At 37.0% G+C, this 12,887-nt stretch overlaps 1 pseudogene; it reads left to right on the top strand.

Annotated features, from left to right (window-relative positions):
- LOC115501670 overlaps positions 1-12,887 on the top strand; it is a 61,897-nt pseudogene that overhangs the window by 2,176 nt on the left and 46,834 nt on the right.

Genomic DNA, 12,887 nt, shown 5'->3' with positions numbered 1-12,887 from the left:
TTGACAGAGGACATTGATAGAAAACAGTAAAGAACGAAATCTATCATGATCTAAGCAACATTCCAACACATATAGTCTTTACAGCCAACTTCCTAGTAAACAGTCCCCTGTTGGGTTTTAATTCAATTGGGTACCAGTTTTGGCTGGTTCCCAGTGGAGGTCATGCAGCCAGAAGCAGCTAGACCAGGGATGTGGAAGGGATCACGTTAGACCAATGAGGAGGAAACCTCACACAGGAGTCTTAAGGTTGGCAGCTGTGCTGGTCACTTAGGTGGCCGTCCCTTGCCCAAGAAAGACAACTTTGTATAAGAACAGGAATAAAGAAAGGGCATCAAGTTTCTGGGTCTTATTACCATTCTAGCCAGGGTACAAACTTCCAGCCAAAAGGCAGGCTTTCTCCTCCCGTAGAGTAGTCATGGGCTAGAGGACTGCAACCTAAGCGACGGACATGAAAGTGTTCCAATAAGACTGTACTCCTTGAAAAGCCCCTGAAATAAAAGTAATGGAAGAAAAGAGAGAGTATTTGGGGTGCCTGGGTGGCTCAGTCGGTTGTGCGTCCAACTTCAGCTCAGGTCATGATCTCACAGTTCATGAGTTCAAGCCCCTCATCGGCCTCTATGCTGACAGCTCAGAGCCTGGAGCCTGCTTCAGATTCTGTCTCTCCCTCTCTCTCTGCCCCTTCCCCGCTCATGCTCTGTCTCTCTCTGTCTCTCAAAAATGAATAAACGTTAAAAAAGAAAAAAAAAAAAAAAGAAAAGAGAGAGTATTCACCAAGTTTGTACCAGCTCAGAGTCCAGATGAAAAGCACTCGAGGCCCTGTAGTATTTCTACTCTTATCGGGATACCCAAATCTCGATTATGAATTGTCTGTGTGGCACAACCCTCTTGATTTCTAAAGTCCACACAGCATGCTGAGCAGAGGGACGTATGATTTTTGTTAATGCCTTCCAATCCCAACAGGTCATTTCATATCCATTTCCTATTGCTTCAATTATCTCCTTAGTAAAGGAGCTTTGGACACTGTTCTCAGCAACACTTCATTTCAATTCCCTACAGACAGTAAAAGGGAGGGAATCATTCCTAGGTTGATGTCCAGCAGTAGTAATGACGGGGAATGTATGAAACTCCCCAGTAGCATATCCCTCTGGTAAACATTGCTGCATAACCCATGGTTTATGTCCCTCCCATACAGGTATTGGTTTTAAGCAATCGGGAGGAATAGGGACAGGAGGAGATGGTGGAGGAAGGTCATCCGTTGTAGGAGGTGACAGAGGAGAGGCGGATGTTAGGTTTTCTTTCTTAATTTGTTCCTTCTCTAGAGATACATGTAACATACAATATGCCGTAGGGACTAAACTCCAGGTCACTAAAATGGGAGCAGGAACCTTTTCTCCCTTTTTATGTTTTCTTTTTAAACGTCTTCCTTCTTGTTCTTGTAGATCTAAATCAATTGTACCATGGTTGGGAAACTAGGGGTAGATGTCTCATATTGCTGCTAACAATTTAATTAATTGATCTTCTGTAACAATACAATGAACCACCTTTAAAAGCTGCTGTAAAGTTTTTAAATACAATAGCTGTTTTGTTATCATTTGTTGACCCATAGTAAAGAAGGAGAAAAGAAATACTCTCACTGAATACTAGACACGTTGGCAGCTATCCCAAGCAGGCACTGCTGTCCCTTACCGAGATGAGGTCTGTTTGAAGTCTAGATGGTTTCACTTTCGTCTCCTGAACATGTTGATTCTGCTGCCTGAAAATCTTCCTCTCAAAGCTATCACTATCACATTGGGGTCACCAAGTGTCTGTTCTGCTCTTGGCTTTGTCCAGCAAAGCCAAGGGTGGCAGAAAGTATTACTCAAGACTCTATGGAAGTCAAAAGAGGTGAAAGGGATACTAAGGGAAGTTCTCCAAGCTGCTGTCAAGCTTGCCTATTTATTAAGTGTCCATTTAGAAAAAGAGTACGCAATGCATCAGTGGGCTACGTGCCAGTAAGAAGGTATTGAAAGCCTGCAGAAAAACAAGTTAAGACATTCCCAAGACTACAAAAGTGGAGATGTAGAAAACAGGGTGGAAAACAAGATAAGATATTCTATATGATAACATGGTCTAAGGAATTTATGAGCACAGGCAGGACCCAACCCCTAGATATACATTAGATAACAGGCAAGGCATGCCCCTTAGGTATACATTAACTAGACAAGTGAAAGCTGTTTTCAGCAAGGCCAGAAAGCAGAGTTCTGCTTTGCAATGTGTTCCTTATGATCTCCTAACCCAGGACATGGCTATTTGATTTCCCACAAAGTTGAAAATGTCAATTTAAAATATTTGTTACTAATAATACCCAGTACTGGTAAAAGTATAAGAGAATTCACTGATTCATAGCTCCTTCTAGGAATTAGTAAATATTGACAAACAGCTGTGTATATATTCATACTCTTTAACAGAGTACCTACACTTCTGGCAGTTTGGACAAGCAAATAATCACAAAGTAAAAATAAATTTTTAGAAAAAATATTTAATAAGATTGGGAAATGTCCACAATATGTTGCTAAATAAAATAGTTTATAGAAACATTATGTTAGTTAAGGTTATTCTGCTATTAAAATAAATAAAACCCACTCCAGCTCAGTTAAGCAAAAAAGAAACGTATCACAAAAAAAAAGACAGGAATTTATTGGAGCCTTGGAAACATTAACCATGGCCTTCATGGTATTTAGAACCCCCTCCCTGTTTCTGAATTCTGTTCTTTTCCACTGGTTTGCCTTACCTCCGTCCCCTGCTGCAACCTGACTTTCTCTGACTTCCGGTCTACATGTCAGAAAATGTTTGGTTTCCTTGTGTCCAACAGACTAAGGAGTGTTAGGCTGGAATCTATTAATTCCAGTTCCAAATCCCCTAGATAAAGGTTTCATTGGCCCTGGTTAGGCCACTTATCCCCCTAATCAGCTGTGTGAGTATGGAGTTGGGGGAAAGGAGAGAAAGAGAGAAAAGCCATGTAATATGGCTATAGACACAGGGAGTCTTGCTCACATGAGTAGGAAAGATATATGTATATATTTGTGGTTAGCCACCCAGCAATTTCATTTCCATAATATATTTAGGTGAATAGACATATAAAGCCATGGATATTAATAAAGATTATACTATTTAGGAATACATGTAAAACACATCTAAATGCTAACCAAATATTATCTGGTTATTACAGTGATAAATTGTCATTTTTTATTTTTCTATATATTTTTTAAATTTTCTCAATAAATATGAATTACTTTTATAATAAACACAAATATATTAAAATAAATATGTCAAATAAAGTTGAATAATAAATTATCAAAGACTTGCATTAATTTTCACTTATTGTTTCATCAACAGATGTTCCAAAGATGTACATGCAAGTTTTAAACTAAATCAGCCTAAAATATAGGAGGACATTTGAAAAGTAAGTACACACTCAGTAAAATATTAAATTTAGTACACATAAATTACTGATATAGATTATAGACTTATAATGTTAATCTATTGTGGCACCTGGGTGGCTCAGTTGGTTAAGAGTCTGACTTCAGCTCAGGTCATGATCTTATGGTTTGTGGGTTCGAGCCCTACATTGGGCTCTGTGTTGACAGCTTGCTCAGAACCTGGAGCCTGCTTCAGATTCTGTGTCTCCTTCTCTCTCTGCCCCTCCCCTGCTCACGCCCTACCCCTCTCGTTCTCTCAAAAATAAATAAATTATTGTCAATGTTATTGAGAATAATTACTAAAGCATGCCAAAAGAGAAATTTGGTTAATGAAGCATTTTACAGATGTAAGTACTAAATGTTTTTCTAGGATTATAATAATTACTATGCCTAAAAAATTAATGCGATAATCATTTAAGTTATTTTTATCTATATTTTTTAAACAAAACATAATATTCCCTTGAATATCACTGAAAGGGTCTTAAAAGCCAGTAAACAGACAGTAAATATAAACTATTATCTGGAAAATTTTTGCATGGCACTGTAGCTAGGTTTGTGCATTTTTAATGAATTTCCATTAAAGCTTGAATTAATTGTTCTGTAACTAAATATCAGTACATAGATTGAAGCCAGAAGTCAGCTAAAATAAGAAGACTGATTCAGGGAATGGGAAACTAGTCGGGATCTCTAGCTCCAGATCATTTCAGTGGTTTAACATTATTTTTATAATCTTTGTTCATTGATTTCAAAAATATAAAATATTATTCCATATACTCATACCAACAAATTGCAAGAAATATGAATGTAAACTCAATTTCTTGATCAAGAGAATCATAACTGAACTGTATTCAGTGAATCTGCCATTTTGATACTCTTATAATTATTGTGGTTTCCCTCTTGATACAATGCTGCTTCTTAACATCCATGTAACTCTGACATTAAGTTGTCCCTAGAGCCTGCGGTTGCATCCAGAATGCCTGTGCCACTCAGATTTGATAAGTCTGCCACTATAAAGGGGCACATTAAATTCTGCCAGGTGTAACTTGCATCCACAAGTAAAGAACGGCACAATTAGGTCTTGGAGTTAGCAGGGATCATACAAATGTTTGAACAGTTTTTAGATTATCTAAGGGCTGTGACTGTCTTAGAAAAACACTTCAGTTGTTTTGGCTAAAGTCAACCTAATAAAACCTCTCCCTAGGACAGTTGGAGTTAGTAATAGGAGGAAAGAAAGCAGGCTCTGAAAACACAATTCCCCTGATGATGTAGAATGTAGAAAACACAGGGAATTGCCCACTCAGTCTTTGGTCCTCCTCACAGGGTGTACCTACCCTAGTGTTCAAATATAGCATCCCCAATAAATGGGATAGGGCCTAGAGCTGGATGAAATCATCTGTGTACCTTCTGAAATATGTCAGGGTTCTATCCGTTATGCCCGTGCTATGCTGCTAGTTTTCCTTCAAATTAGAAGCCAAAGTAAAATTATGAACTCATCTAATGGAAAGACATATTCAGTTGTGTTTTTCAAACTCAGCTGCAACTATTTTTTTCATGCTATATTCTGCCTTTTCCCCCAGAAAATTCCTTTTTTGCTGATGCTGGAGAGCAGGAGCCAGGAGTGTGGTGGTCCTTACACCTTTACACCCCATTAGTTGAGGGACCACTACCTAGAAGTGCCAAAACCTGTCACTTTGATATCTAGATGACAAGAAAAACTAAAAAGTTACATAGGGACACATGAAGCTAGAGGAAGGGATTACATAGATGTTGAATTCAGATTTCTATTCCCTACTCTAAAAGACAGAATGATGGCAGAGGCCCAGGAATCACTGGCCTTAAGCCCAGAGCTAGGCTTGTTAAAGGGTCCAACAGTGACCTTGAACACAGATCTAAAATCATGTGGGTTTGGGAATGGGAAAACACCAAAGCCTTATTTTCGTTCACAAACTCCTAGCAGCAGTTTGAGCTTCTCTCTCCCTGTGAACTGCAAGATCTTAGGCAGATGTGATCCTAGACCATTTCTTTCAAGGAGTCTATCAGAGAGATAGCATATTTGATATGTCAATTTTGAAAAAAAACAGAGCAAAAATATGCTACTGCCTGAACATCAGTTGTAAAAATTAAAAAATAATAAGTTGGAAATGCTAGAAATATAAAACCCTTCTATAAAGTTTTATGCCCGCCGTGCTTAAAATTACACATTAATCCAATTTGCAGAGTTGGTAATCTGATAAAAATAAACAAAGCTCATATTTAGATATGAACTAAATTCCTCCATCTGTCAGAAAGCAACTACCATTTAAGCTGCTTTTTCACTAAAATGTGTCTATTTTGGGTCTTGCAACCACTAATGTGTTTGAATCATAAAATGAAAAAGCCTAAAATTTCATGTAAGATAACCTTTCCTCAGCATTCAAAATACTTTGCAATGTGATCCTCTTCTTAGTTTAAAAATCAAACTTTGGTTTACATCAAAAGCACTATGAATAATGAAATTGCTGTATGGTAAGCCTGGAAATAGATCAGAGCAGAAGTGGGGGAGGTGGATGGAAGGGTGCCCTAACTAGAAGACTTCAGTCTTGTTTCCCCAGTTAGGCTGTATTAGTTCAGGTCACCAAGAGCACAGAAGGCCTCCTTCCTTCCCCTAAGCCTAATCTTTATTTCTCTCTTTTTCACCCAGAGGCAATGTAAATAACTAAAGTTCATTAGGTAATTATTTCACACAAATCATTATGTTAAATTCTCACAAAACCCCCCCAGGAGGTAGGCCTTATTGTTATCTTCACTTTAAAGATAAGCAAATGGTTCACCCAGGGTTCCAGCAGCCTTATTCACAACAGCTCAAAGGTAGAAGCAACCAGGGTGCCTTGACAGATGAGGGGATAAACAAAATGTAGTGTATGTGTGTGTGTGTGTGTGTGTGTACACGAATATCTATATCTGTATCTATATAGATAGATGGATGGATATAGATAGATAGATAGATAGATAGATAGATAGATAGATATAGATATAATCCAGCTTAAAAATGAAGAAAATTCTGACATGTGCTGCAATGTGGATGAAACTTACAATATTATGCTATGGGAAATAAGCCAATTACAAAATAATAATAATAATAATACTGCATGATTCCACTTACATAAGGTACCTAGAACAGTCAAATTCATGGAAACAGAAAGTAGAACAAGTGTTGCCAGAGGCTGGAGGGAGGAGAGAGGGAGTTGCTGTTTAAGGAGTATAGAGGTTTAGTTTTACAAGATGAAAAGAGTTTTGGAGACTGGTTGAAAAGCAACTTGAAGGTAATTAGCAAAAACTGTACATTTAAAAATAGTTAAGATGGTAAATTTTATGCAATGTATATTTTACCACAATTTTAAAAACATTTTTAAAAAGATAAGCAAAGTGAGATACAAAGTCACAACATATTAACTTCACTTATACTAAATTACATATTAACTTCACTTAGAAGTTTTGTGTTACTACCATGGAACACCTGAGTGGTTCAGGAGGTTAAGCCTCCTACTTTGGCTCAGGGTGTGATCTCACCGTCCATGAGTTCGAGCCCCATCTCTGGCTCTGTGCCGACAGCTCAGGGCCTGGAGCCTGCCTCAGATTCTGTATCTCCTTTTCTCTCTGCCCCTACCCCGCTTATGCTCTCTCTCAAAATATATTAAGAACATAAAAAAAAAAAAAAAAGAAAAAACTATTTTAAAAAACATTTTGTCTTACTGCAATGCTTTATTGAAATGGCTTTAATATTTTTAAAAATAACTTCAAAATTTTTAAAGGAAATAAATTCATGACCAACATCCAGTCAACCACTAATTCTTATTGATTAAACCAATAAAATATCCTTTCTTTTTTTTTTTTAATTTTTTTTATTTTTGAGGCGGGGAGGGACAGAGAGAGACAGAGGATCTGAAGCCAGGTCTGTGCTGACAGCAGAGAGCCCTATGTGGGGCTCAAACTCATGAACCGTGAGATATGACCTGAGCCGAAGTCAGACGTAACCAAATGAGCCACCCAGGCACCCAAATACCCTTTATTTCTACCTGTTCCTCCTTACCACAACTTCTCCTGCTTTATTCCAGGCTGTCATCACAGGAACCTCTGTATTCACTTCCTGTCTTATCTCCCTGTGTCCAACAAGATTCTTCATCCTGTGATCATGAGTCCCTAGACTGAAATCCGTCAAAATCAAACCCTGTCAAATGAAGCTTAATGTCCTTCAAGTGACAAACAAGGTCCTTCCTGCCAAAGAAATGTTTCATCCCCTATCTCATCTCATACCACTATCTCTGTTCCATAAGCTCCAGACAAAACCTGCACTCTGGAGGACCCAACTATGTCATGTCACTATTCAACTCTGCTGCCTCTGAATATGCTGTTCCCTCCATCTGCAAATCCTCCTTTCCCTTCTCACTAAAAAATATTTCCACGTATCCTTAAAGACTTATTTCACAGGTATCTAGTATGGGAAGCCATTCTTAGTACCCAAGGCTGCAAAGGACTCCCTCACAATGACGTAATAGTTTTATCGACTATAGAAAGCAGGTGAGTTAAAAATGCTTCTATATTCTCCATTTCATTATGGAGACTGAAGATTCGCTAGAGAGCACAGAAGAATTATTCAGACAGAGGCGCCTGGGTGGCTCAGTCAGTAAAGCGTCCGACTTCAGCTCAGGTCACGATCTCACGGTCGGTGAGTTCGAGCCCCGCGTCGGGCTCTGTACTGACGGCTCGGAGCCTGGAGCCTGTTTCAGATTCTGTGTCCCCCTCTCTCTCTGCCCCTCTCCCGTTCATTTTCAACGTTTATTTTTTTTGGGACAGAGAGAGACAGAGCATGAACGGGAGAGGGGCAGAGAGAGAGGGGGACACAGAATCTGAAACAGGCTCCAGGCTCCGAGCCGTCAGTACAGAGCCCGACGCGGGGCTCGAACTCACCGACCGTGAGATCGTGACCTGAGCTGAAGTCGGACACGCAACCAACTGAGCCACCCAGGCGCCCCAAAAAATTTTTTTAATTAAAAAATAAAAATTAAAAAAAAGAATTCAGACAAAAGAAACAGTTTCTAGAAAGAAGATAATTCAAAGCTAGTCTCAGGGGGTGGTCAACAGAAAAAAGTAATACTTTGACATAGACTAGGAAAAGAGAAGAAATTCTTTTCTGTACTATTGCAACACTCGATCAATACATTTGAGGCTTTCCACAGAGGCTACAGCTAGAATTTTTGCAAGAGAACAGATGACACCTTTTTCTTCAAGAAATGGTTTAAAAAAATGCTGAGTCCTTGAAAAACCTGAAGACAATTATTAATCCCAAAATGAAAAGATGTACATTAGCAGTTGACAGCTTCCTGATTAAAAAAAAAAAAAAAATACAAAGACCAGCATAATGAAGAAGTGCTGTGTCTCATTAGGAGGGGAGCTTATACTTGGAGCAAGTATATGAGATGTGAATAGAAGTTCATCATTAGTTAATCAAACCCACCAACTGCTATCAGTTGATGACTGACTCACCTGGGAGGACACCTGCCTCACTCACAAAGGAGAATTTAATACAAAAGAAATAGAGGGTGCATTTCTAATGACTTTAAAATCCTTATTGAAAAAAAACTGAAGGACTTGAGTGCTTAAGTATTATTTTCTTCCCCAGTTGAAGGTCTTGAATTTAAAAGGAAAGTAATAATGAGGTTGAGAAGTAGCTTAAGTCAGATCATGGAGCAAAGAATTTGGAGTTTACCCAACAAGTAATTAGGAGCCACTGAAGTTCTTTGCAGAGGGAAGTAAATTTGCATTCTACCTTATAAATTAGACTCGCATAAATTGAATTTATGGAATCAATTAAGTGTGACATAAATGTCTCTAGAATCTATTAAAACTAAATAATTTCACAAGACTTGAAAGACAAAGTATTAAATCCTGAGTGGCAATAACTCTACTAAGCTTTATTGGACCCTGAAATCATTGGCCAAATATTCTTCAGTCCTCTATACATCGCTTCTTATTTTTTTAATCTGAAATGTGTAAGGGTACTTATGAATACTACATGTACATCAACTCATATGTGTCTTGCAGGAATGTGAGAACAGTGCCCACCCCGAGTCCATTCTTCCTACTAACAAGGGTAATAAAACAGCAGCAATAATAGTATAATGACACATATACATGCACATCTATCTTTCCTGAATTACATCCCCGAAAATGGATAGGTATGATCTCTCATTCTTAGAGGGTTTATTGGGGGAATGTCCATTAAAATAATAGATTTATACCAGACATAAATTTTCTTATGGGGCCTCAAGTACCAAGGTACAGCAAGATGTTTATGTGTCTGCCAACTGGAAAGGATATGCCATATTTTAAAAGGTACATTGGACATAAATAAATATGAATTCATACTTAAAACTGAAAAAGTCTCGGCAGTATACTCTCTTAGTTGCAAACATGGTATTTAATTAAACTGCTTGTGATTTGTACAACTCTACATAGTTTGCCCAGGATTGTGAGAACAGTATTATTTTTAACTATGTTCAATGATTCTCCAAAGCAACCCAAATGAGATTTGAATGTATATGTATTCAACACACTGTTGCTAAAAGGATGTTCATTATGGGACCCATGGAGTCTTATACGGTTCCAATGAAGCCAAGAAAGCAGAAGGCCCAGCACTTCGTGTTAACTAAACTGTTTGACAGTACAAGTATTACTGGCCCAAATTTTATCACAACAATAGCTCATGTATGTATGTATGTGTGTGTGTGTACACACACACACACACACACACACACACACATATATACATGGCACTTGCTATACGCCAGGTACTATTCTAATACAGAAGATGATAGATTGATAGATATATTCATTTCATCTCCATCTATAATAAATACAATCTTCATAACATCCTATAAACTAGGTATTTACTATTCACATTTACATAAGAGGAAACAGAGACACATAGACCCTAAATAACATAACCAACATTACAAAGGGAGGAAATGGCAAAGCTGAGATTTAAATCTAGGTAGCTGGGCTCCAGAGTCCATTCTCAATCACCAAGTTTCAATGGTGCTTCTATAAGTGTTGACTGCATTTCACCCTTGTCTGTGCTTGTACAGCACCCTAGAAATGCCTCCACGGTGGTGCTTTTCAAACTATGGTAAAATAACAGTATATGTGTGTGTATACAGTAATATTTTATTTATATATATATACACTATATGTTTATAGAAATATAGTAATATAACATATTAATATTAATAAATAATGATATATTGTTAGGGATATATAAATAATAATATATTATTATTAACATGTAACAATATATTAATATTATTTTATATAACTATGTAATTTTTAGTAATATAGTCCAAAATCCACTGTGAGCCCATTTGGGGCAGAAAGGATAATTATTCCACATCTCTTTGTGCCCATATTCCTAACATAGTGATCAATATACCATAAACACCTAATGAATATCTGCTAATGAAAACCCATGTAAACATCACAGCTGCTTGCTACTATGGGGTTTTCTTACCTGCTCAGCTGGCATTTGCACTGTCTTTATGACACCTGACTTTCACTTTCAACTTCTGAACCCTGGTCCCCTTTCAAATTCCTGCCCTAGAACTAAAGCAGCAACAATATAACACCTATTATTAATGAAAATAATACCCACAATAAGGATAGGAGTTAATATTTATTGAGCATCAACTATGATTTCAGTCTCTGTTACCCATCACTGTCACAGTGACTGGGCTCTATGTGACACAAAAAGGAGTTTTCTCGAAGGCTGGTCTGCATGGGCCATGCAACTGTCATCCAAAGGGTACTCTAGAATAGAATACTTATTCTAAAAAAAACAATACTTATTCTAAAAAAAAAATAATCAAGAAACACCAGAGAGAACACTGTACTTCCTTGCTCTGTGAGAGAATCTATACCTTTTCTTTTTAAAATCAAACAATGTTTTTTTTTTCTTGTGGGTCACAGAGTATCATCTCTAGCCAGGGAGTGCACTTAATTGAATGCAAAACCCTACTGCTTGGAATATTAGCTAATGTTTCAACCTACCTTTGGAATGCAATTAGAGGCAGTAACACCAAGTCACAATTTATCTCAGTGTAACGATTTCTGGCTTATATATATATAAGCATATATATATATATATATATATATATATATATATATATATAAGCATATATATACGTTATATATATATAAGCATATATATATATATATATAAGCATATATATATATATATATACACACACACACACGCATACACACACATACACACACACACACATGCTATTAAAGAATGAGACCAAGAGCTTTCTTCTTCACAATTAATATTTACTAAGTCTCCAGGGCTGAAATTACCTCAGTCTTTTTCTTTAAGTCTACAATCACAGCTGTAGTTTTTTTTTCCATTACTATAGCAACCACAGGAATGCAAGCATTGTGTTTCCTTCTCTATCCAAAACATATAAAAGGGGCCAAAGTAGCAACAACCACCAAGAGACAGATAAATACCCTAAAAAATGGTCATAATTAAGAATTTACATTTATGGGTGTATTCTGAAAGCACATCTGACTTCAGAGCACTTAGATCATTCAACTATGACAAAATACATATTCATTCAAGTTTATTGAATCAAGATTCATTAGTTTCATTTACAGAGACTTCCCACAGAAGAATCCTAAATTTACCAGTTTTGTCTTTTCGTATAAACAAATGATAGGAAAAAATCTCCTCCATTAAAGTTATAGAGAACTTTCCAAATTACATAAAACAATGTCTTATTTATACCCAGAAGGGAGCTAGAAAAAGACCAAAGTGTAAGAAGTTAATAGGTTGATCCCCAATTTTGTTGTTTATACTTCAAAATCATGGTAATAGTAAGGACATTCCTTCATGCCTACAGTTGTATCTTTAATCTAAATTCATTATAAAGTAACACAAGCACAGTATTTTAAAAAGAACTCAATGGAACTTTCAAACATCTGACTTCCATTCTGTGTATCTATGGTTGTGACTTTAGAAGTCCTCTGCCCCATTCTGCTATAATAAAACAAATTTTAAGGTGAAAGACCCATGGCATAAATAACATTATTCTTCAATGTAAATCAGTAACTTGAGGTTTTGGACGCAGGCACATCTGGAGATTTGGTTCATATATATATTTGGGGAGAAATAAAGGGATCATCTATTCTGATCTCTTTTTTCAGAAAAAAGAACTGATGAAGAGATAAAATGATGATAGATAGGTAGACAGATATCCCAGTTCTCACAAAGGAGGTTTCCATCATTGACTGTTGTTGTTGTTGTTGTTGTTGTTGTTGTTGTTGTTGTTGAATTTCCAAGGAAGATGGCTACCCTAATTATTTTCTAAGGACAATATGTGCACTAGCTCCGCCAGA

The sequence above is a fragment of the Lynx canadensis genome, chromosome A2, assembly GCF_007474595.2.
Source record: "Lynx canadensis isolate LIC74 chromosome A2, mLynCan4.pri.v2, whole genome shotgun sequence".
Taxonomy (NCBI): Eukaryota; Metazoa; Chordata; class Mammalia; order Carnivora; family Felidae; genus Lynx; species Lynx canadensis.
This window is presented reverse-complemented; position numbering and strand designations above follow the sequence as displayed.